A 23,133-nucleotide genomic window follows, 5' to 3' on the forward strand; every position below is an offset into this window, starting at 1 on the left:
TGCAGCCACAGCTTTTTTAAACAGGATAAAAGCCAAATTCGAAAACCAAATTCAAATCCAAGATAAAAACCCTAATCTGGAATTCCAATAATGCTACATGGTGGATTTACCTTAGATCAATTGAACTCGAAAATAATGCGTGGGTGGATTTGCTCTTTCCGGTTTGGGAATATTTTGGCTTACTTGAATACATGGTGGTAGATGAGGCAGTCGGAAAAATAAGAGCTGCCACCTAGTAGATCAGCAGATGGAAGGTACAGAGAGAGAGAGAGAGAGAGAGAGAGAGAGAGAGAGAGAGAGAGAGAGAGAGAGCACGCACCTTACGGAGGAGTACTTCATTGGTGTCTGGATTGTAGCAATTGGAGGTGTCGAGGAAGGTGATGCTGCTCTTGATCGCGCGCCGGTCGGTGGTGGCTCGCCGCGCCAGTTGGTGGAGCTAGGAAAGCGATCGAAGAGAGGGAGACAGAAGGAGGGTGAGGTATGGGAATACGGTTAGGGTTTCACCGAATGTCTGCTTTTCTACGTTTCAAATTTTGGAAATCTAATCCTAGTTTTACCAAAATGCCATTTATGATAACCCTTGGATGGATCAAATATTTACAAAAATGCCATTGTAGAATGAAGGATAGAGATTTATGTAGGCATGAGGATAAATCTAGAGCATTGGTTGTCTTTTGAATTCAAACACAGCTCTGTTTTATTATATAGATAACCCGGTTCAGAGTGGGTATGGGGAGGGTACAAGTATTTGGGGTTGGAGATCACAAAATCATACCTGCTCGGCTAAGCGGGTATTCTTTAAATCCGACCATAGTACCATACCTGTTACTATTGGTGTAAATTTTGGATAAACCCTGCCTCCGTATGGGCAGGGCGGGGTGGGGCAAGGCGGGTATCCATTAGATATGGGAGAAATTGCCATCTCTAGACTGGAGTTTAAACACTTGGGGTAGGTCCCACATCAATTTTTGGTTCAAATTCTTGCACAGTCTTGCCCCTGGGGCATTGAATAATTTCTCCTTCTGAAAGAGTACATCCAACAATCGAAGTTTTCTGCATTTAGAATACTTAGAGGCACTTTGGTCTAAATAATTTTTTAGTTTTTAAATTTTTTGTTATACTTTTAATTTTGAATAAAGATGTGTTTCGACGAGAAGAATCTAAAGAAAACTATCTCCGTCTCTAAATAATTGTCCGGACTGCAAGGCCTTTAAATAGATGCATTGTTTTTATTCAAAAAATTTGAAAAAAAATGCCTTCGCCCCGAAGGTATTTTTTTCAAATTTTTTGAACCAAAAAAAATGTATATTTTTAAAGGCCTTGATTTTCGGTAACGAGATTTATTTAGGGATGGAGGGAGTAGTACTTAAATAACTTTATTGTCTAGGATGTTGTCTTAAACTTTTTTTCTACTTTGGTCAATTTTAATTAATTAATTTATTTTTATTCCTTTCATCGAGACAAATGATTACACTAAATTTTTTTTATTTTTATGAAATGCTAAACAGATGCGGAAGTAAAAAGCAAAAATACTTCCAGAAGTCAAAATGGATATGATTCAAAATAAATGCGGAAGTTCGTTCCCGTCCTATAAACTCAAAGAAAAAGGAAAGTAATTGCATGACTATGCGGTATGAAACTAGATTTGGATCAATGGGCTTGTAGACCAGTTGGTAACTCCTGGTCTCCCATCAGGGTTCAAGCCCCGTTGTAGGTAGTTTGTGAGTTCACGGCTATAGATAGTCTTTGAACCCCCTGTGGACTAAAACTCACCAACTTCCCCTATTAACCCATATACAATATTAACAAAAAAAAAAAAAAAACTAGATTTGGACCAATATCAGATTACATGTTAAAAGAGGGATGTAATTGAGTAATTATGAAGGGCTGTATGTATGGAACTAATTAATTTTCCTTCAATAAAATTTGATTTGATCATATGTCCTTGTCTTCGAATGTGGTAGTCAATAATCTCTATTATAAAACAGAAGGGTGTGGGGACAAATTGTTGGAACGGCTTAGATTCATTTGATCCAAAGGCTGTAGTACATCCTTCCACTTCCCGGTTAAGTACCCATGGTTTTCACTTAAATCACATAACTGTCATCCCCTTCCAATCGGGATGCGTAGTGCCGTAGGCACGGGTTAGCACTAGTTACTATATAAACAAAAAAAAAAAAACTAGATTTGGACCAATATCAGATTACATGTTAAAAGAGGGATGTAATTGAGTAATTATGAAGGGCTGTATGTATGGAACTAATTAATTTTCCTTCAATAAAATTTGATTTGATCATATGTCCTTGTCTTCGAATGTGGTAGTCAATAATTACTATATAAACAATTTTCATTGTACTTTTATTATGTTTGAATGAGCACCAATAAGATTTTGTTATAGTTATTTAACAATAACCAATTCTAAAAATATTTCGATTATCATAGAAAGATAATAGGTGATACACTAATACTTTTGTGACCATTTTGACGATCCTAGTTTGGATACCACATGATGTGTCATCACCGTATGTTTATAGAGTCTTATTAAATGGAAGAATGGTTAGGTTTGATAAAAATAAGAAATCGAACCTTTGGGAAGATTTGATTAATCATTTTCATTTTACTAAAAAAATTAAAAAGAATAACCAACTGGCCAGAAACAATATCTGTCCTTGTACCATTTTTCTTTCAATTAAGAGAGTGCTTTGAATAGGGAAATGACTTTGTCACTAACGTTAACAAAGAAGGGAGTGACAAATCAGCAGCCTTCCTCATATTGCAGTAACTTTTCTGCATTATGCTCAACCTATGTTTGGGAGGCAGAAAATCCAAGAGATGGAAGGATGGGAATTCCCATCCCCTGGAATCAGATGGTGTAATTAGAATTTAGAATCACTTGTCAATGCCAATCAAGTGTTTTGATAAGCTAGGAACATGTTAAAAAATAAGGATTTATTTTTAAATTTAAAAATAATGGATTTACAAAAATAATTTTTTAATATTTTTTGCAGGGTTTGATAGATCTTGTCAAGATCTATAAAACTAGATCCATTTGCATATTTTTTGATTTCAGTAAACCTATTACTATTTTTAAACTTGAAAATTGCAAATAAATGTACTTATTTTTTAAAAGTGTAATTCGGAACAGGGCCTAACTTCCACTAATCTAATTTTAGGCACAAACAGAATTTCAAAGGACAGATGACCACACTTGCTTGCGTCAGAGGAGAGAGAAAAAGCACGGGGTGTGGGACTGAGGGTCCGTTCCAGAACCGGAATAAGAACTTATTTTTTGTCTAATAATAAGGTGTGTTCCACAAAAGGGTAAATAAATACTTATTTTTAAAAAAGGTAATTTCAAGCTCAAAAATCATGTGCTTATGCAAATAATTTTTCTATCACTATAGATCTTGTTTGATAGATCTCATTGAGATCTTTAATATGGTGTAAAAAAAATTGAAAATTATTTTTCATTTATATTATTTTTGAGTTTGAAAATGTGAAAATAAGCTGCTTATTTTGGTTTTGTGGAACAAAGCTCCAAAATAAGTATTTATAAAATAAAAAAGTTTCTGGAATGGGCTCTGAGCACCTGTCCAATGTAGTCTCCCTCCCCTTCCATCCAATTTATGCCTTTTGTGGACCTTTTTGGCGGCCACAAGAATGTTCAAAATCGTTCATTTTTGCCTCTCATCGAGAATGTCGACCGTGTTAAAATTCATGTTGGTCGAGTATCTTTGTTCGGATTTTTAAATGGGGTAAGTTTTAGATAAATGTGTTGAATGAGTTATAATCCTGTGTTGCACATATTTTTTTATACAAGATTAAATGCATTTTGAAATCATATCAAATAATGTCTGATCAATATAATTTTTGACGTGATCAATGTTCTAAAGCGATTTATAAAAAAATAAATGGTTCTGATCATTGTTGTGGATCCTGAAAAGGCTCACAAAAGACCAAAACTGGATGGGACTAGAGAAACATTACACTGGATGGGAGCTGGATGTGTGGTGTGGGGGAACCAGGGGAGGTGCTATGCCGAGGGTGATCTGCACTGTGTTGTACTCATCTGGACTGTTCGTTCGACAATCTAACGGTTTAAATCTCATTTTTAAGTTGTATTCTTATGAACTTAGCTTAAATCTGATAATTTTGTCCTTATTTGATTTTTTTTTTGCATTTGTTAGTTTTGTGTCAATTTTTTATAAGTTATTAATTCGTCTCGACGAGAGAATTCGAATTATTCTCTAAATATTTTGAGAAATAACTAACTTTTTAATAAAAAAATAACTTAAATTAAGTTTAAGTTTTTTTTTTTTTTTATCCGCAAATTAAGTTTAAGTTAAGTTCACAAGAACCCAGCCTCCGAATCGTTTGCTAGCGCACATACCACCCACGCCAACCTCGTTAGTCTTGAGTCTCTTGACATCAGTTTTTAACGGAAAAATCCCCAAAAATCCACTAACGGACAGTCTTTCAAATTATGAAAAGAAGGGTTTTTTTTGGTCAAAGTCAAACGGAAATTTGTAAAGAAGGGTTTTAATTTGAATACGGAGCGTTCCGATTCTTCTGAAACCAGAGCGGCGGAAAAAAGGGTTTCTGGGTTTCTACTTCTTCTTCCTTCTGAACCCACAATCTACTCGTCCACAGTTTAATCAGATGTCTCTCTGTAATTTCTCTTCGTAGATCAGATTCGAGAAAACACTCAGTTTCTCTCTCTCCGTCAAAAGCATTCTGTTTTTGCGCTTTTAATTTCCCTACTATATTGCCTGCACTGGTTTAAAGAAAAAGGAAAATTGCTCTCTGTTGCTGTTTCCGTGGTTTTGGGTAGAGTAAAAGGTGCATACAATTTCAGTTCTGGGGTTATTATACAAGTTTGATGTTAGTTGACGGGTTGCTGGTGATTCACTTCTCTCTGGAAGATGTACACTGAAGGTCTCGACAACAGTGCCCTTCGATGGGTCAAAAAGGTTTTCTTATTTTACTCCCTCAATCTGTTCACATTTTTCTATGTTTGTGTGGGTGTGTGTATATGTTTTTCTGTGTGTGTTTTACGAATATTCTCTCAGTTTCAGACTGAGGGTTTCCACGTTTGCTAGTGTGTGTGTGTGTGTTTTATGATTGTTCATACGCATATTCTATCAGTTTGAGACTGATGGTTTTCCGTGCGTTAATGTGTGTGTTTTCATATGATTGTTTATGCAAATATTCTATCAGTTTGAGACTGAGGGTTTTACATATGCTAATGTGTTCACATTATTCTCTCTGATTGATAGATACAAATATGTGTTTTTGTGTGTGTGTGTTCATACGATTGTAGGTAGGAATTTTCTATAACCCAATTGAAATTTAGGGTTTTACGTGCTCATCAATGTTTAAATTTTTGCGTGTATTCATGCGTGTTTGTGTGGGTTTTCATGTGTTTGTTTCCAGAAATTTCTTGAAGTTTAGGATTTTCTGATTGAATTTTTTATTGACACAGAGTTCTGTTAACCAGACAAAGGAAGTTCCTTATTCAATGTCGAACCTACAGCTCCGAAGCCGCGCTGGCCGGGGTATTGGCCTCCCTCCGCCATCAAATTTTCTTAAACCCTACCCGGGGATGATATTAATGACAGTCGCTTCGTGTCTGAAACGAATGACCACTGAGTCAGAGGATGAGGTTTACGGAGGAGATATTCCATCGATTCGTTCCCCCTAAATGATAGAGTTCTCACTAACAATGCAGCTGCACAAAGATACTACAGTTCTGCTCAGAGGCACAGCCTATTTATGCCAGTTGGTTTGTGTATTCGGATGATGTTACTTCTTCTAGGGAAAAATAGGGAGAGGGAATGAGAATGTCGCCGAGAGTCTGGTGAGGGGAGCCAATAGGTGTCCGATTGGAAGGAATGCTTATACTGAGGATGAACCCTATGATTCTGCTGCAAGCTCTAAGTTTTCGAGCACGCAAGTGGGAGAGCGTATGCCTCAGAGGTATGCATCAAGTGTTCCTTCTTGGTCTGTTCTCATTTTAAGTCCTCTTTTTATTTGTTTTCTACAGTGGTGATCTATTGTGAGTGTGGAGGTGTTTTTGTGTGCGAAATTTGGATGTTGCTGAAAATTCTCATTTTAAGTCCTCTTTTTATTTGTTTTCTATAGTGGTGTTCTGTTGTGAGTGGGAAGGTGTTTTTGTGTGCGAAATTTGGATATTGCTGAAAATATTGCTCCAACTTGTTAGTTTTTTCCTACTTTGAGTAGCTCTTAAATTTTTATGTTGATTGTGGCTTACAACTTGAGGTATGCATCAAGCATTAATGGACTATTTAACTTCATTAATGCCTGAGCATGTGTGGTACACAAGTACATGTTAAGCTTCCGTTCTTCCGAACATATATTGAACAATCTTCTTGGAATTCTAGGAACCATTAAGTGAGAAACTCAAGTTAGTAGATATAGAAGTGGTTTGATGTAATTCTAAATTCTTCCTTTTAGGGGTAGATTGCATGATAATAGTATATACTACTAGACAAACTGAGCTTGGATTGGTCATGGTGAAGAAATTGGGTGTCCCAATTGGGTGTTGAGTTTGTTCCCATAGACCTATAGTAGAATGTTCTGATGCTTGTGTACTTCATTGTTCGGTGCAGATATTCTATTCCCATTGTATTGGAATTCAACTCAAAGTCCTTGTACAATATTTAGTGTTGGAACTTGAACTTGGGTGGTGTTCCCTTGACTGTTGGAACTGAGATTAGTTCATCTCAAGTTGACTCTAGCTTTTTCGTTTGAATTTTCTGCTCATTCAATTTTAATTTGGATGTAGACATTGCTTCCTTCCCAGTAATTTCTTTGAGCACTTGTATTTTCTGGAGTATTGCTTGGTAAAAAGTAATAGCTTAGTGGGCAGTTAAGAGCTAGCCTTATTGACTAGCTAGTTATTTTATAGTTCAACTAGTTTGGTGACCTTTCCGCCCACTCCCAACTATTGGGATTGCTTTTTGATGGTGTTGGAAACAAGCTTGTGTTGAGTTGAGGAGCGAAGAGAGAGTTTTGAGTTGTGAGAGAGCTTAAGCTTGTACATGTGAGAGGTGGATTTTGTGTTGGGTTGGAAATTAGTAGCTTGTTAACATGAGACTTATGATGTTGGCTATATCAATTTCGAGCTTGAACAATACCCTTGTGTAGGCTATTTCTTTTTCGTATATTAGCGACTAAGTGTGTTGCATCAACCTCACTAATTTAAATATATGTTTTCCGACTGCTTTTTGATGAAGGTGTTGGAGATAAGCTTAATAATTTTACCATCCATTGTCTTACGCCCTGCTTGCTGCTATGGTGTCTTAAGGTTGAAAGAGCTTTAAAGTCGTTTTAGGTGAATCGAGAAGTGTTTAGGTGTATTTGTAACCCACTAGACTTTTAGATGTTGCTGCCACAAGTTCTTTCTGCTGGAACAGTAATGAGATTCTTTGGTAGAAAAAAGAAGGTGAAAGCCTTCTCGAAGTGTGCAACCAAGCAGCACCATAACTCATATTGCAGTAACTTTTCTGCATTATGCTCAACCTATTTTTGGGAGGCAGAAAATCCAAGGGATAGAAGGATATGGGAATTCCCATCCCCTGGAATCACATGGTGTAATTTGAATCACTTGTCAATGCCAATCAAGTGTTTTGATAAGCTAGGAACATGTTACAGATTCAAATGTTTAGGGTCCAGTCCATCTCTCTAACTTATTCTTAGATCGTCAACATTTTTAAGGCAATGTGAGAATCCTATGGCAGTGTGGGAATGAGTTGACCAATAAGTCTGGAAATCTTATTCCACCTAAAGATGGTACAGCCGCATAGTTGTCAAAGGCGCGCCCAGCGCCTTGCTGACCCCAAGCGAGCTTCTTTCAAATCGATATAAAGCGAGCTTTTTTCAAAAAAAAAAAAAGCGCTCATAACACAGTTATTTTCAGTAACTAATATTTTTTCGCATAGGTGCGCGTCTCTTCAAAAAGGCGCACGCCTCACCTTGCTCCTCTCGCCTCAGGCCCAACAGAACTTTGAGCCTCTGTGCGCCTTTCACCCTTGACAGCTATGACATAGGGTAACATCATAATGTGAGATAACATTCATCCAAACTTAGCCTCATTCTTAAAGTCCTTTAGATAAAGTCACAGCACCAGTAAAGGGGGCCGTTGACATGAAGCTTAAATTGAATGAAGCTTCATACCATGTGGTTACATTATGGATCACAATTTCATGACCACAAGTGGCATTCTAATAAACTCCAATGCTATTAAGGGATATTCAATTCATGAGTCTGTAGTTTTGACTTCTGACTAAGGAGTTCTCCATTAAATGCTAATCACGGGAGGAAAGTAAGTGAGATTGGTGAGGAGAAGTTCCCTCTTCTTTAGATATCTTTCCCCATATGAATAGTGATACTTCCAGTTTTTAGTTTTGAGAAATGAGAATCTTCTGGTTTCTTATTGTCCTTCCATTGTTCAGATTTCTATTCCATCATGTCAGAGGGCAGTGCAAGTGACTCTGATGTGGATAATGAAAGTCGAGATGGAGTGGATGTTGAAACAGATGAAGAGGGTGGAATATATTTTGATACAAATGAAGTTTTATCATCGGATTCTTTCAGATGTGCTTCCTACCGGAGCAGAGAGAACATGGGAAGTAATTGTAGTTCTTTGATATTTGATAAAGAGATGTTACAATGGAGATAAAGCCCATCGAATATCCATACGTCAAAAGGAGGGACAGTTTGCCTGAACCAAAGGAGAAAGAGAAGCCACTTGGGTTGTGGTCAATAATCAAGGACAATATCGGAAAGGATCTTTCTGGTGTTTGCCTCCCTGTTTACTTTAATGAGCCACTATCTTCATTGCAGAAATGCTTTGAAGATCTGGAGTACTCATACTTGGTTGATCGGGCATTGGAATGGGGAAAGCAGGTCAGGTCCTCAGCTGTACTTTCTTTTGTGGCAAAGCACTTTCTTAAAGTATGATCTGCTATATACTTTTATAATCCATGTAGTTGATTTAGCTGGTTGTTACTTCGCTGTTTCATCTAGGCTATCAGTAAGCTTGTGTAAGGAAAAAAACATAACCGTTACATACGAGAGGCATTTTCTCTCTTCCGCTGAGTTAAATAGGAGTTTCGACTACTTGAGGATTTCACCAAAATTAATATCATTTTTTAGAAACAAACTTGTTTGATTAGTACTAGTACAACACAAAAAACTAAGTCTATCGAAATACATGTTCTCGTTGTAAGAGTTACGACAACTGAGTTAGGAGTTCTACTATCAGTTTTTTAGTTTCCATTTTCCTCTATAACTAGAATAGGTGAATGGATTCTGTAGAATGGGTTTTTAGAATGCACTAACCAAACACCCAAAATGCAATAATGAGAATGCAAAAATGCAAAAATCAACTAACCAAACACCCCCTAAGTGTTGATGTTTTAACTTTTTGGAATCAAAATATTCAACTTTGCATTGTTAGAGTTTTTATTGCAACTCCTGTCAACGGATACAAGATTAATTGTTTTGAGGAGACGATGGTAGTTTGGGGGGCTTTCTTTCCTATAGCCTTAGTTATATCTGTTAAGTACAAATTGTTTCAAGTGTGGAGTTGCCGGAGGAACCTTCAATGTATTGATGGGCTCTGTTTATTTTGTACCACAAATAAAAGGATCTTTTGCTTTACTTGGTTCTTTTTGGGTGTTAGATCCCATTTGGGTTCGGTACAAGTTGACTTCAAATTAGATGTGGGTTAGAAACTGCTATATTTGGGTTTCTCTGTTGTTGGGTGAAGTCTAATCTATAATTGGGTTTCGAAAAGGAGACTAACCATTATTAATTGTTTGGCATTTCTTTCTATTTCTTATTCTCTTTTCCATTTATTTTTGAATGACTATTCTTATTTGTCCTATAATCTTATGCTTTTTATGTAGTTACCAATGTTCTATTTCTATACTTTGAAGGATTGCCTCACTTTGAATCTACTTGGGGAGAAATGCTTTGTTACTAACATATTCGATGAAAAGGTGTGAAAATGACTGACACGGTTTATGTGGCTTTGCATTTAGTGTCAAATGTCTTTCAATCCGCGCTCACACAATTTGTATTTCTATTTGTGTGTGGTTTTTTGTCTTCCTTTTCCTCTTCTTAAAACGTTAATTTTTTGTAGATGTCATAGCACTTTTCGTACTCGAAGATTGAACATTTGCTATGCTATTTATTTTGGAATTTGAGATTTTGAAAATATCTGCTTACGTTGAATAGTAATCTCGCTCTGAAGAGGCATGCTGTGTGCGTGTCGCCTCGCGCAGAGGAACGTTGCACCTTAACACATCTCCAGATTTTTAAAACACTAGTCTCCCCTTGCACTCCATTATTTTTCAGTGATTTCTCAACAACTTATATTCCCATTTCCTATCTTCATGCTGTCTCTTCTTTCATCTTATTTTTAACTAGTTGAGTTACCCTCTCGTATCTGATTTTCTTTTCCTGTAGTTGATCACCTATTTGGGCTTTTAATTTAGGGAAATTACCACAAAATGGTGTTGACTAGCAATATTCACCACTTTGATGGTCCCTAGTGAATAACGAAAACATGGTAAGAGGGAAATAAATGACCAAAACATGGTATCCATAACATATCCAGGCAATTTTACCCTTTTCCATAAGAAAGTGTTGTCTCCCTCAACTCTAGGGTTTACTTCTTCCTATTCCTCCTCTATGCTCCTCATCTTCTCATTTGTTGCCTACTCCATCGAATTTCTGTACCAATTGAAGCAATCGAAAACCTTGGGTGAATTGATTCCCTATCGAAGGAAGCAATTGAAGGAAACACACGATTTGTGTGAAATCAGTTCCATCGACTTACATACCGATTCAATCTGTGGTTGGGACCCTTTTTTTTTCTTGTTTCATCGGGTGTTTTTCCTTGTGATTATTATTTCAATTTGTTCAGTAATTTAATTTGATAACAAGTATCATTGTTTGTTTTGTACCCACAGTTGGGTTGGTTCCAATCCATATTATTGTTTTTTTGAACCCATAGTTGACTTGCATCATGTCTATTGAATTTTATGCTTTGTTCCACATTTTACTTGGCATTCATAGAGGTCACTGATGATTATTTGGCCTTTCATCTGGTCTTCAGTACTTTGATCTGTATTCTGAAATGACTTGGTCCCTACACATATTTGAGTTATTCTGTACCCATAGTCGGCTTATCCCGTGTCTGTTGAGTTACATGCTCTGTTCCATATAGTACTTGGTTCCTACACCAGCTTGAGTTATTCTGTTCCTATATTGTTGTTGTTGTGCCCCCACTTTTCTTGCAGCGACTATGTTGATAAAATTGGGTTGAAATACAAATGTAGATCCCAAAATTTAGTAGGGGGAATAAGTTAGTCTATGATTGCAAGAATATATATATATATATATATATATATATATATAGAGAGAGAGAGAGAGAGAGAGAGAGAGGGAGAGAGAGAGAGAGAGAGAGAGAGAGAGAGAGAGAGAGAGAGAGAGAGAGAGAGAATATGAAGGAGGGTGAAAGCGTAACTTTGAAAGGTCTCACCATGTCTTGGTCATTATTTTTTTCCTTACCATGCTTTTGGGGATTTCAAGACTGGAGACAAATTAGTGAATAATCCATCCGACCGCCACTGTTTGGTAATTTTTTCTTTGATTTAATCAAAATGTAGAGAACCTTGGCTTTGTTCGGTTAACCTTTTATTTTTATTTTTAGTTTAGTTTTCAATCATTACCCTATTTCTTTCTTCAATCATTACCCTATTTCTCCAATTATTGCTTTCTCATCTCTCTCTATCTTTCTCCAATCATTACCCCTATCTTCAATCATTACTCTATTTCTCTCTTCATTCACTACCAAAACTAAAATAAACTAAACTTCCAACCAAACAAAGCCCTTGCAACTTTGGTTTTTCGTTTAATTTTTTTTTATGCAACTTTGGTTATATGGAATTAATTCCCAATTTTTTGAAGTCTACAGTTATGGGAGTTATTGTTTGAATTGTCCAATTTTTTTTATCTGTTGCTTTGCTAGTTTCTTTTTGGGTGTAAGAACCCTTTGGGCTGCTGTGTAGGTTAGTTCCAAATAAGAGGACGGTGTAAATACTATCACAGCTTGATTCGCCGTTCTTTTTCATTGTTTGGAGTTGGAAATATGTTTGGGTCTCTGAGTAAGGAAACTAACCACAGTGGATTCTTTGGCATTTTTTTTATTTTCTTTTTTAATGTCGACTAATGCTTTTTTGTATTCCTTTGAAGCAGGCCAGGTATGAAAGATTTCCAGTTATTGCTAAAGGTATGGATGTTTTTATTTTAGAGGCCCACTATTCTAGCCTTTGCTGGATTGCCCATTGATTAAAAGGATTTTCCTTGGGTATTGTTATTGTGAGATGCATAATTGTCTTGGGCATTAGATGGTACTTAACGGCATCTAATTCCCAAATGGAGTTATGAACTTGCTGATTTGATCACTTATGATGATGTCTATGAATGCTGATTTATGACGACAAAGGGGAAACTAAGTTTTGATGTATTATTCTAGTGAATAATTTTTATAAAATTTTGCAGTGTAAAGAGTTTTTGAAGCTTGAGAAAATGATGGTAGTTCGTGGGCGGCTTTTTTGTGTGTAGCCTTAGTTATATTTGTTAAGTGCAAATTGTTTGGAGTGTGGAGTAGTTGGGGGAACCTTCAATATATCAAGTGGTCTTTGTTTCTTTACTAGATTCTTTTTTGTTGTAGGATCCCTTTGGGGTTTGGTATAGGTAGGCTCCAAACTAGATGATGGTGAAAAACCTGTTCGATATGAGTTTCTCTTTGATGGTTTGATGTATAAACTATGATTGGGTCTTGGCAAGGGGACTAACCGTAATGAATTGTTTGGTATGTCTTTCCGGTCCTAAATTTTTTATTCTATTATTTTCTAATGACTCTTCTGATTTTGTCCTATCATCTTATGCTTTTTACGCATTGACTACTGGTCTATTTCTATTCCTTTGAAGCATCTGCTCACTTTCAACCATTTAGAGAGACCAACATATTTGATGAAAATGTTAGAAAATTACGCAGAGGTCATTCAGTCCACTATGATTATTAAAGGTAAAATTTCATATTTTGTACTTTGAGGTCACTTTTTTGGTTTTTTCTTGATTGCTCATTCCTTAGAAATATGCATGCATTGGAGGTAAATGGGCTTTCTATCTTTATTTGTTTCTTTTGAGATGCAAGATCCCTTTTGGGTTCGGTGCATGTCGGCTTCAACTTGGACGGTTGTGAAAAAAATGCTTGATTTGGGCTTCTCTTTAATGTTTGAAGTTTAACCATGATTACTTGTTTGGAATTTCTTTCTATTTTTTTACCGTCTTCGCTATCGAATTGCTATTTTGATTTGTCAACTTATGATTTTTGCATAGAGAGATGCTAGGAACACATCAATTTGTCACACCCCAACCACACCCGTTTCACATACATGTGGGGTCTGCACATTTATTGTGGGATTTTCACACATGTATGTGAGGGGTGTGATTGGGTGTGATAAATTGATGTGTCCCTAGTATTATTGTATTTCTATATTTCTATTTCTATTTCTTTGAAGCATTGGCTCATTTTCACACATCTATATTTCTATTTCTTTGAAGCATTGGCTCATTTTCAATCTATTTAGGCAGGAACTCTTTGTTACTCACAACTTCTATGAAAAGGTATGAAAATAACTAACACACTGTCTTTGCCTTTGCGTTTAATATCGACCCTCATTCAATCCGCACTGACATTATTCCTCCGAAGCATTGGCTCACTTTCAATCTATTTTGGGAGGAACTCTTTGTTACTCACGCATTCAATGAAAACAGATATGAAAATTACTGCTCTGTTTCGATGCCTTTGCTTTTAATGTCAACCATCATTCAATCTGCACTGACACTATTTCTACTTTTGTATATGGGTTGTTTTGTCTTCCTCTTCCATTACTATGTAATTTGTTGTAGATGTTATTTCTCCTTGGATTTAACTAAGTATTGTCGTGCTCGATTCGAAAACTGGAAAGAGAAAGAATTTCATAAGGACTCTTGAAAATAGGGGGATGAGAAGCTTAGGAGGAGGGGAGTTACTTTATTTGTGTGTGCATGGCCGGCTTTGGGCTAAGGCCCAAGAGGCGTGGGCCTTAAGCCCCCCCAAAATGTCCAAAAATTAAGGCCTCACACATTTTTTTAGGACCTAGTATATATGTGTTGTTATAGGGCCCATTTTTACATGAGAAAATTAGCCATAAGGACGGTAAAATAGTTTTCATTTAGGGGAAGGACACCAGCAAAATAGTTTTCAGTGAAGATCCTTCAACTTTTTGAGTTTTTTAGCCATAAGGCTAAAACATGTTTAGGCACTTTCATAGGGTTTTAGGGTGCACTATCTTATTATAGGGTTTAGTGGTTTAGGCACTATCATAGGGTACCCTAGGGTTTTAGGCACTTTCATAGGCACATTTGTCCTTATGTTTGATTGCAAAAGGTGCTTGTCCCTGAGCTCAAAAAATGTAAATATGAGGGTATTTTTTTTTGCTAAGTCTCCCTTTTTACATTTTACACTTAAGGCCCAATGTCCCAGTAAAAATGAGACGAGGAATAAAAGAAAAAAAACAGATAGGAGGAATAAAAGGTCATGGGATCGTTGCAGATCTCTGAGGCCCTTCAACCTTATTCAGTGTGGTGGGTGCATGGATGCATCTTTTTCCCTTAAACGCTACTCCAGTAATTCCCATTACAAGCAAATACAATGAAGAAGGAAGAATAAGAACAAACAAAACTATGGCCAAAGAAAAAAACCGAGAGGAAGAAGAGTGATGTTTAAGTAAAGATAATGATGCTTTTGAAATATTGTGGTATTGTATTTTTTGTGGGGCTTCCTGCGTTGGATACATGTATTTGGTTTTGAAAGAAAAGTCCATTTATCGACTTTTTATTTGATTTTCGTTTACAATTATTAAGGGTCTCACTTTGAAAGATCGTTTTTGGCCTTCAATATCTCAGAGTTGGCCCTGTGTGTGCGCTTTGAATATAAGATTTGAGGGCCTTTTATAGGCCAAGTTGCTTTATTTGTGTGTTTGAAATATAGGAGAAACCATTGTTCTTGTATTGCCTCCAACATCATTTGCCCAATGTCTCATTTCTTCCTTTCATTGTGTTGTGAATATGTTAAGGCCATTTTTCAAACTGGTTGTTGAAAAATATTTCTCCGTATGAGTTGCCCAAAAATGAGTTCCAAAGAAGGTGAAACATCTCTTCCTTTTACAAAAAAATGAAGACACCATAGTTGATACGTGCAGACACAATATTTTCATTTGTATTTCTATATTTGTACACAATAGTTGATACATGCAAACTATTCTTTACGCCATCAAAACAAGTTTCAAGTTATGAAATTTCATACAGTATAGTTAACCTTTTTTTGCCTTACTATTTTGGGTGTATGTTTTATAGCCTTATGCTACCATATGGATTTGGTACTTGTCGGGTTTTCACCATTGGAATGTTCAGCTAGTAAAGAATATGAAACATAGAACCAATCAAGAGGAGACACACACTATCTTTGGTGCATTTGATTAAATTGTGTAAAAGCTATTATCTTTCCCTCTCCCCACCGTGTCCATATCTTGATTTTTTCGACGGCATCATGTCCATATCTTCCTTTGTCTTTATACCCGTGTCCGGGTCTTTGTGGTTAAGGATGGGTCGTATCATGTTGTCAATTTCTTCCAGCAAACGTCTAACTCATTGTTCCCTTTTGAACTTCATGAGATTGTCCATGCAAAAGCTGAGGTATATCTAGCAATTTCTCTATTACTATTTTCGGGGAAAAGATTTGAAATTGGATATGTTTCTTGAAAATGATAAATATATTGTATTGTAACATTTGAGCTTGTCTCAAGTACAGGTAATTGAGGAATCTGCAAAGATTGATATGCTTCTCAAAGGCAAGAGGGGAGACAAAGGGTAAAAGAGAAGAAGTCTAGGTACACAAGAACAATGACCCAATCACTTCAAAACCTCAAGGAAATGGTGCCTCCTCCCATGTTGCAACAGAACAGCACAACGAGAAGAAAACTCGTTGCAACGGCAACCTCGTGGCGACAAAACACAGTTGCATTCTTTCTGTCTCTCTCTCTCCCTCTCTCAGTGAGCACAAGTTGGCCAGGTACACCCGCCGAATGAAAGCAGTGCCTTTTGAAGATGCGAAGAAGTTCTCAAATAGTGAACATAAGTTCTATTGACATCAAGGAGCTATCTTCCCCTGCAGCGTAATAAGTACGCCTTCGATTGACTTAATTTGTTATTCTCAAAATGGAGGCCTTTGTTCACACTGAATAGAGGTTAGTTTTCTCTCTGCTGCTCTAGCACAATCAAAATTGGATTCTTTTACGACTTGCCATAATAGATTAGATTTGCAGAAATGTTGTTCTGATGTGCCGTTTAGGCATGCTTTGTGTGTTGATTTGTTATGATTTGAGTTGATCGTCAATGGGGATGTGTTATTTGTAGAGCTATCAATTATTGCATTGGTAGCTGAAAAATGGCTTTCAACAATTGCAGTTTTGTTGTGATCTTAGTTTTCCCAAGTATATACCATCATTTTAAAAATTTAAGCTATGTGGCAGGGCATTTGTCGATGACTTACTAAGAGGTTGTCATTAATAAGGCGTGTTTGTATTCTTGTTGAAGTCGTTTTCATATTAAAAAAGGAGGCATGGACTCAGTTTATGGTCAAGGGATTGGAGCATGGATGCCCCCTTCAGGTTGAACTTTATAGGAACGTTGTCCATATATTCTGGTTTGATACTTGACGATTTCGTAATGGATAAAGAGAGTACCATTCTTCTTGCACTACATTTGTAAGTATCCTTTAACATTCCTAATGATAAAGAGAGTACCATTTGGCCCTGTGTACTGAATGGGCAAAACACTAATGATAAAAAATATAGTTTAATACTTTTTTGGTTCCGTGTTCGATACACGCAAGCATTGGTCTCATTCTATGTGTGGTAGAAAATGAATTTGGAGTACCATGTGTCAGTACTCCTCCAGAAGCATAAAATATTTTTTTCTCCATATTCAACCCTCAAGTCTCGCTCTTGCCCCCTCTCCCACGTTCCTCTCTCTCTCTCCCCCCCCTCGCAACTTCCCCACATTTCTCTCTCTCTCTTTATCGAAACACCCACACACCCACACACTCTCTCTCTTTATTTTTTATAAACAAAAAAAAAAAAATGCAAAACGTAGAAATTTAAGATTGAAGGTTTGGAAGCTTTTAAAGGAAAAACACATTTGTTTAGTATGTAGTAAAGATAGAAAGATATAGATTGCAAAACCATCTCAGGAGGAACAAGCACTGTAACAATAACACTTAAAATCAGAGGATACTTTTATGATCGCCTAAAGTGAATCTTTAGAATCCCTAGCATCTAGAATGGTAAAGCATAATAGTAGAGGGTAAGAAACAGATACCTCGACGATGTTTTATCTTCAATATTTGGCTAATTAAGGAATGGTTTATTGGTTAATTTTATTCGGAAACCTTTTGGATATCAGTAGAGTTCAAGTGTCCAGTTTAGGCTACTTCATTTTCAAAGATTTGCAAATAAGAACATACAATGAAATCGCCCCCAATGGGTACCTTTGAATTGGAACAATATCCTAGTGATAGGCTACTTCTTTTTCGTATATTGGCGAGTAAGTGTGTTGCTTCAACTTCACTACTTTAAATTTATGTTTTCCGAGTGCTTTTTGATGAAGGTGTTGGAGATAAGCTTAATAATTTTATTTTTGGCTAATGTTTTTATGAGTTGAGGAGCAAAGAGAGAGTTCAGAGTTATGAGAGGGCTTGAGCCTGCACACGTAAGAGGTGGATTTTTTATTGGGTTGGAAATGAGTAGCTTGTTAACATGAGACTTATGATGCGGGCTATATCAATTTCATGCTCAATGGTTACTAATTGTGGTGATGGTATGCTCCTCTCTTTTTCATAGCCATTTAGTGACATGAATTTCCCTGATTATTATGCATGATCGTTCATATCCTGGTTTGAACTTTATAGGAAGGTTGTCCACATATTTTGGTTTGATGCTTGACGATTTCGTAATGGATAAAGAGAGTACCATTCTTCTTGCACCACATTTCTATTTATCCTTTACCATTCCTTACCACTAGCGTTTGTTCCCGTTCAATAAACTGGATTAAAAAATCAGATTGGTTTTTTCGGCCCCGTGTATTTAACGGGCACAACACTCATGATAAAAAATATTGTTTCATAGTTTTTCAGTTCCGTGTTCGATACACACTAGCATTGGTCTCATTCTGTGTGGTAGAAAATGAATTCAGAGTACCACGTGACGGTACTCCTCCAGGGGCATAGAATAATTTTTTCTCCATATTGAATCGCAAAGTCTCTCTCTTGTCCCCTCTCCCACACACTCACTCACACACACACACTCTCGCTCTCTCTTTATTAAACAAAAAGAAATCCAAAATGTAGAAAATTAAGATTTAAGGTTTGGAAGCTTTTAAAGGATAAACACATTTGTTTAGTTTATAGTAATGATAGAAAGATATAGAATACAAAACCATTTCAAGAGGAACAAGCACTGGAACAATAACACTTGAAAGCAGAGGATACTCTTATGATCGCCTAAAGTATGATCGCTTGAAGTGAATTTTTATTGTCCCTAGCATCTAGAAAGGTAAAGCATAATAGAAGAGGGTAATAAACAGATACCTCGACGATGTTTTATCTTCAATATTTGGCTAATTAAGGAATGGCTTATTGGTTAATTTTATTCAGAAACATTTTGGAAATCAGTAGAGTTCAAGTGACCGGTTTAGGCTACTTCTTTTTCAAAGATTGGCAAATAAGTATACATTGAAATCATTCCTAATGAGTACCTTGTAATTGGAACAATGTCCATAAGATAGGCTACTTCTTTTCGTATATTGGCGAGTAAGTATGTTGCTTCAACTTCACTACTTTAAATTTATGTTTTCCGACCTCTTTTTATTGAAGGTGTAGGAGATAAGTTTAATAATTTTATTTTTGGCATGTGTGTTTTTGTGAGTTGAGGAGCAAAGAGGGAGTTCAGAGTTATGAGAGGGCTTGAGTCTGCACATGTGAGGTGGATTTTTTGTTGGGTTGGAAATTAGTAGCTTGTTAACATGAGACTTATGATGCAGGCTATATCAATTTCAAGCTTGATGGTTAGTAACCGTGGAGATGGTATTCTCCTCTCTTTTTCATATCCATTGAGTTTGTCTGATTATTATGCATGATTGTTCATATCATGGTTTGAACTTTTTAGGAAGGTTGTCCACATATTCGGTTTGATGCTTGACGATTTCATAATGGATAAAGAGTGTACGATTCTTCCTGCACCACCTTTGTAAATATCCTCTACCATTCCTTACCACTAGCGTTTGTTCCCATTAAATACACTGGATTAAAAAATCAGATTGGTTTTTTCGGCCCTGTGTATTGAACGGGCACAACTCTAACGATAAAAAAATAGTTAAATACTTTTTCGGTTCCCTGTTCGATACACACTAGCATTGGTCTCATTCTATCTGTGGTAGAAAATGAATTTAGAGTACTACGTGACGGTACCCTTCCAGGGGCTTAGAATATTTTTTTCTCCATATTCGACCCAAAAGTCTTGCTCTTGTCCCCTCTCAGATGTTACATTTTCTCTCTCTCCCCCCCAACTTTCCCACATTTCTCTCTCTCTGTCAACACACACATACACACAGTCTCTCTCTCTCTCTCGCTCTATTTTCTATAAACAAAAAAAAAAATCCAAAAATGTAGAAAATTAAGATTGAAAGTTTTGAAGCTTTTAAAGGAAAAACACATTTGTTTAGTATATAGTAAAGATAGAAAGATGTAGATTGCAAAACCATCTCAAGTGAAACAAGCACCGTAACAATAACACTTAAAATCAGAGGATACTTTTATGATCGCATAAAGTGAATCTTTAGAGTCTCTAGCATCTAGAAAGGTATAGCATAATAGTAGAGGGTATGAAATAGATACCTCGACGATGTTTTATCTTCAATATTTGGCTAATTAAGGAATGGTTTATTGGTTAATTTTATTAGGAAACCTTTTGGATATCAGTAGAGTTGAAGTGTCCAGTTTAGACTACTTTTTCAAAGATTGGCAAATAAGAACATACATCGAAATCGCTCCCAATGAGTACCTTTGAATTGGAACAATGTCCTTGTGATTGGCTACTTCTTTTCATATATTGGCGAGTAAGTGTGTTGCTTCAACTTCACTACTTTAAATTTATGTTTTCCGACTGCTTTTTGATGGAGTTGTTGGAGATAAGCTTAATAATTTTATTTTTGGCCTGTGTGTGTTTGTGATTTAAGGAGCAAAGAGAGAGTTCAGAGTTATGAGAGGGCTTAAGCCTTCACATGGGAGAGGTGGATTTGCGTGAGGATGGAAATGAGTGGCTTGTTAACACGAGACTTATGATGCTGGCTATATGAATTTCAAGCTCGATGGTTACTAACCGTGGTGATGGTATGCTCCTCTCTTTTGTCATATCCATTTAATCAATTCAGTTTGCCTGATTTTTATGTATGATCGTTCATGTCCTGATTTGAACTTTATAGGAAGGTTGTCTACATATTCTGATTTGATGCTTGATGATTTCGTAATGGATAAAGAGGGTACCATTCTTCCTGCATCACATTGGTAAGTATCCTCTACCATTCCTTAACACTTTTTTTTTTCCCCGTTAAAACATCAGATTGGTTTTTTCGGCGCCCTGTATTTAACGGGCAGAACACTAATGATAAAAAAAAATATTTTAATACTTATTCTGTTCCGTGTTCAATACACACTAGCATTGGTCTCATTCTACGTGTGGTTGAAAATGAATTTAGAGTACCATGTGACGGTACCCCTCCCGGGGCATAGAATAATATTTTCTCCATATTCAATCCCAAAATATCTCTCCTGTCCTCTCTCCCACGTTCCTTTCTCTCCCTCTCCCCGAACTTCCCCACATTTCTCTCTTTCTCTCTCTCGCTCGCTCGAAACACACACACACACACTCTTTCTCTCTCTCGCTCTGTCTCTATTTTTTATAAACAAAAAAAAATCATAAAATGTAGAAAATTTAGATTGAAGGTTTGGAAGCTTTTAAAGGAAAAAGACATTTGCTTAGTTTATATTAAAGATAGATAGATATTGATTGCAAAACCATCTCTGGAGGAACAAGCACCGTAACAATAACACTTAAAATCAGTTGATACTTTTTTGATCGCCGAAAGTGAAACTTTAGAGTCCCTAGCATTTAGAAAGGTAAGGGATAATAGTAGAGGGTAAGAAACAGATACCTTGGTGATATTTTATCTTCAATATTTGGTTAATTAAGGAATGGTTTATTGGTTAATTTTATTAGGAAACCCTTTTGATATCAGTAGAGTTCAAGTGTCCGGTTTAGGCTACTTCTTTTTGAAAGATTGGAAAATTAGAACATACAATGAAATCTCTCCCTATGAGTACCTTTGAATTGGAACAATGTCCTTGTGTTATGCTACTTCTTCTTCGTATGTTGGCGAGTAGGTGTGTTACTTCAACTTCACTACTTTAAATTTATGTTTTCCGATTGCTTTTTGATGAAGGTGTTGGAAATATGCTTAATAATTTTATTTTTGGCCTCTGTGTGTGTTTGTGAGTTGACGAGCAAAGTGAGAGTTCAGAGTTATGAGAGGGCTTAAGCTTGCACATGTGAGAGGTGGATATTGCGTTGGGTTGGAAATGAGTAGCTTGTTAACATGAGTTTGCCAGATTATTATGCATGATCATCCATATCCTGGTTTGAACTTTATTGGAAGGTTGTCCACATATTCTGGTTTGATGCTTAACGATTTTGTAATGGATAAAGAGAGTGCCATTCTTCCTGCACCACATTTGTAAATATCCTCTACCATTCCTTACCACTCTCTCTCTCTCTCTCGAAACACACACTCACACACAAACACACACACACACACACACACACACACACACACTCTCTCTCTCTCTCTCTTTATTATTTATAAATGAAAAGAAATAAAAAATGTAGAAAATTAAGATTGAAGATTTGGAAGCTTTTAAAGGAAAAACACATTTGTTTAGTATATTATAATGATAGAAAGATATAGATTGCAAAACCATCTCAGGAGGAACAAGCACTGTAACAATTACACTTAAAATCAGTGAATATTTTTAAGATCGCCTAAAGTGAATCTTTAGAGTCCCTAGCGTCTAGAAATGTAAAGCATAATAGTAGAGGGTATGAAACTGATACCCCGACGATGTTTTTCTTCAATATTTTACTAATTAAGGAATGGCTTATTGGTTAATTTTATTAGGAAACCTTTTTGATATCAGTAAAGTTCCGGTGTCTGGTTTAAGCTACATCTTTTTCAAAGATTGGCAAAGAAGAACATGCAACGAAATTGCTCCCAATGGGTACCATTGAATTGGAACAATATCCTAGTGATAGGCTACTTCTTTTTCGTATATTGCCGAGTAAATGTGTTGCTTCAACTTCACTACTTTAAATTTATGTTTTCCGACAGCTTTTTGAGGAAGGTGTTGGAGATAAGCTAAATAATTTTATTTTTGGCCCGTGTGTTTTTGTGAGTTGAGGAGCAAAGAGAGAGTTTAGAGTTTTGAGATGGCTCAAGCCTACACATGTGAGTGGTGGATTTTTTATTGGGTTGGAAATTAGTAGCTTGTTAACATGAGACTTATTATGCTGGCTATATCAAATTTCAAGCTCGATAGTTACTAACTGCGGTAATGGTATGCTCCTCTCTCTTTTATATCCATTTAGTCAAATGAGTTTGCCTGATTATTATGCATGATCGTTCATATCGTGGTTTGAACTTTATAGGAAGGTTGTCCACATATTCTGGTTTGATGCTTGACGATTTCGTAATGGATAAAGCGAGTACCGTTCTTCCTGCACCACATTTGTAATTATCCTCTACCATTCGTTCCCACTAGCGTTTGTTCCCGTTCAATACACAGAATTAAAAAATCAGATTGATTTTTTCGGCCCTGTGTATTGA

General features: G+C 36.4%; 1 long non-coding RNA gene across 1 annotated transcript; it reads left to right on the top strand.

Moving 5' to 3' along the window:
• Positions 1-4,510: 4,510 nt before the first annotated feature.
• LOC131309943 (uncharacterized) lies at positions 4,511-22,315 on the top strand. The gene is made up of 7 exons (XR_009195047.1): positions 4,511-4,970; positions 5,483-5,976; positions 8,475-8,928; positions 12,289-15,837; positions 15,953-16,388; positions 16,674-20,587; positions 20,680-22,315. It is a non-coding gene; the product is annotated as an uncharacterized LOC131309943 (long non-coding RNA).
• The last annotated feature ends 818 nt before the right edge of the window (positions 22,316-23,133 follow it).

The sequence above is a fragment of the Rhododendron vialii genome, chromosome 12a (genome assembly GCF_030253575.1).
Source record: "Rhododendron vialii isolate Sample 1 chromosome 12a, ASM3025357v1".
NCBI classification, from domain to species: Eukaryota; Viridiplantae; Streptophyta; class Magnoliopsida; order Ericales; family Ericaceae; genus Rhododendron; species Rhododendron vialii.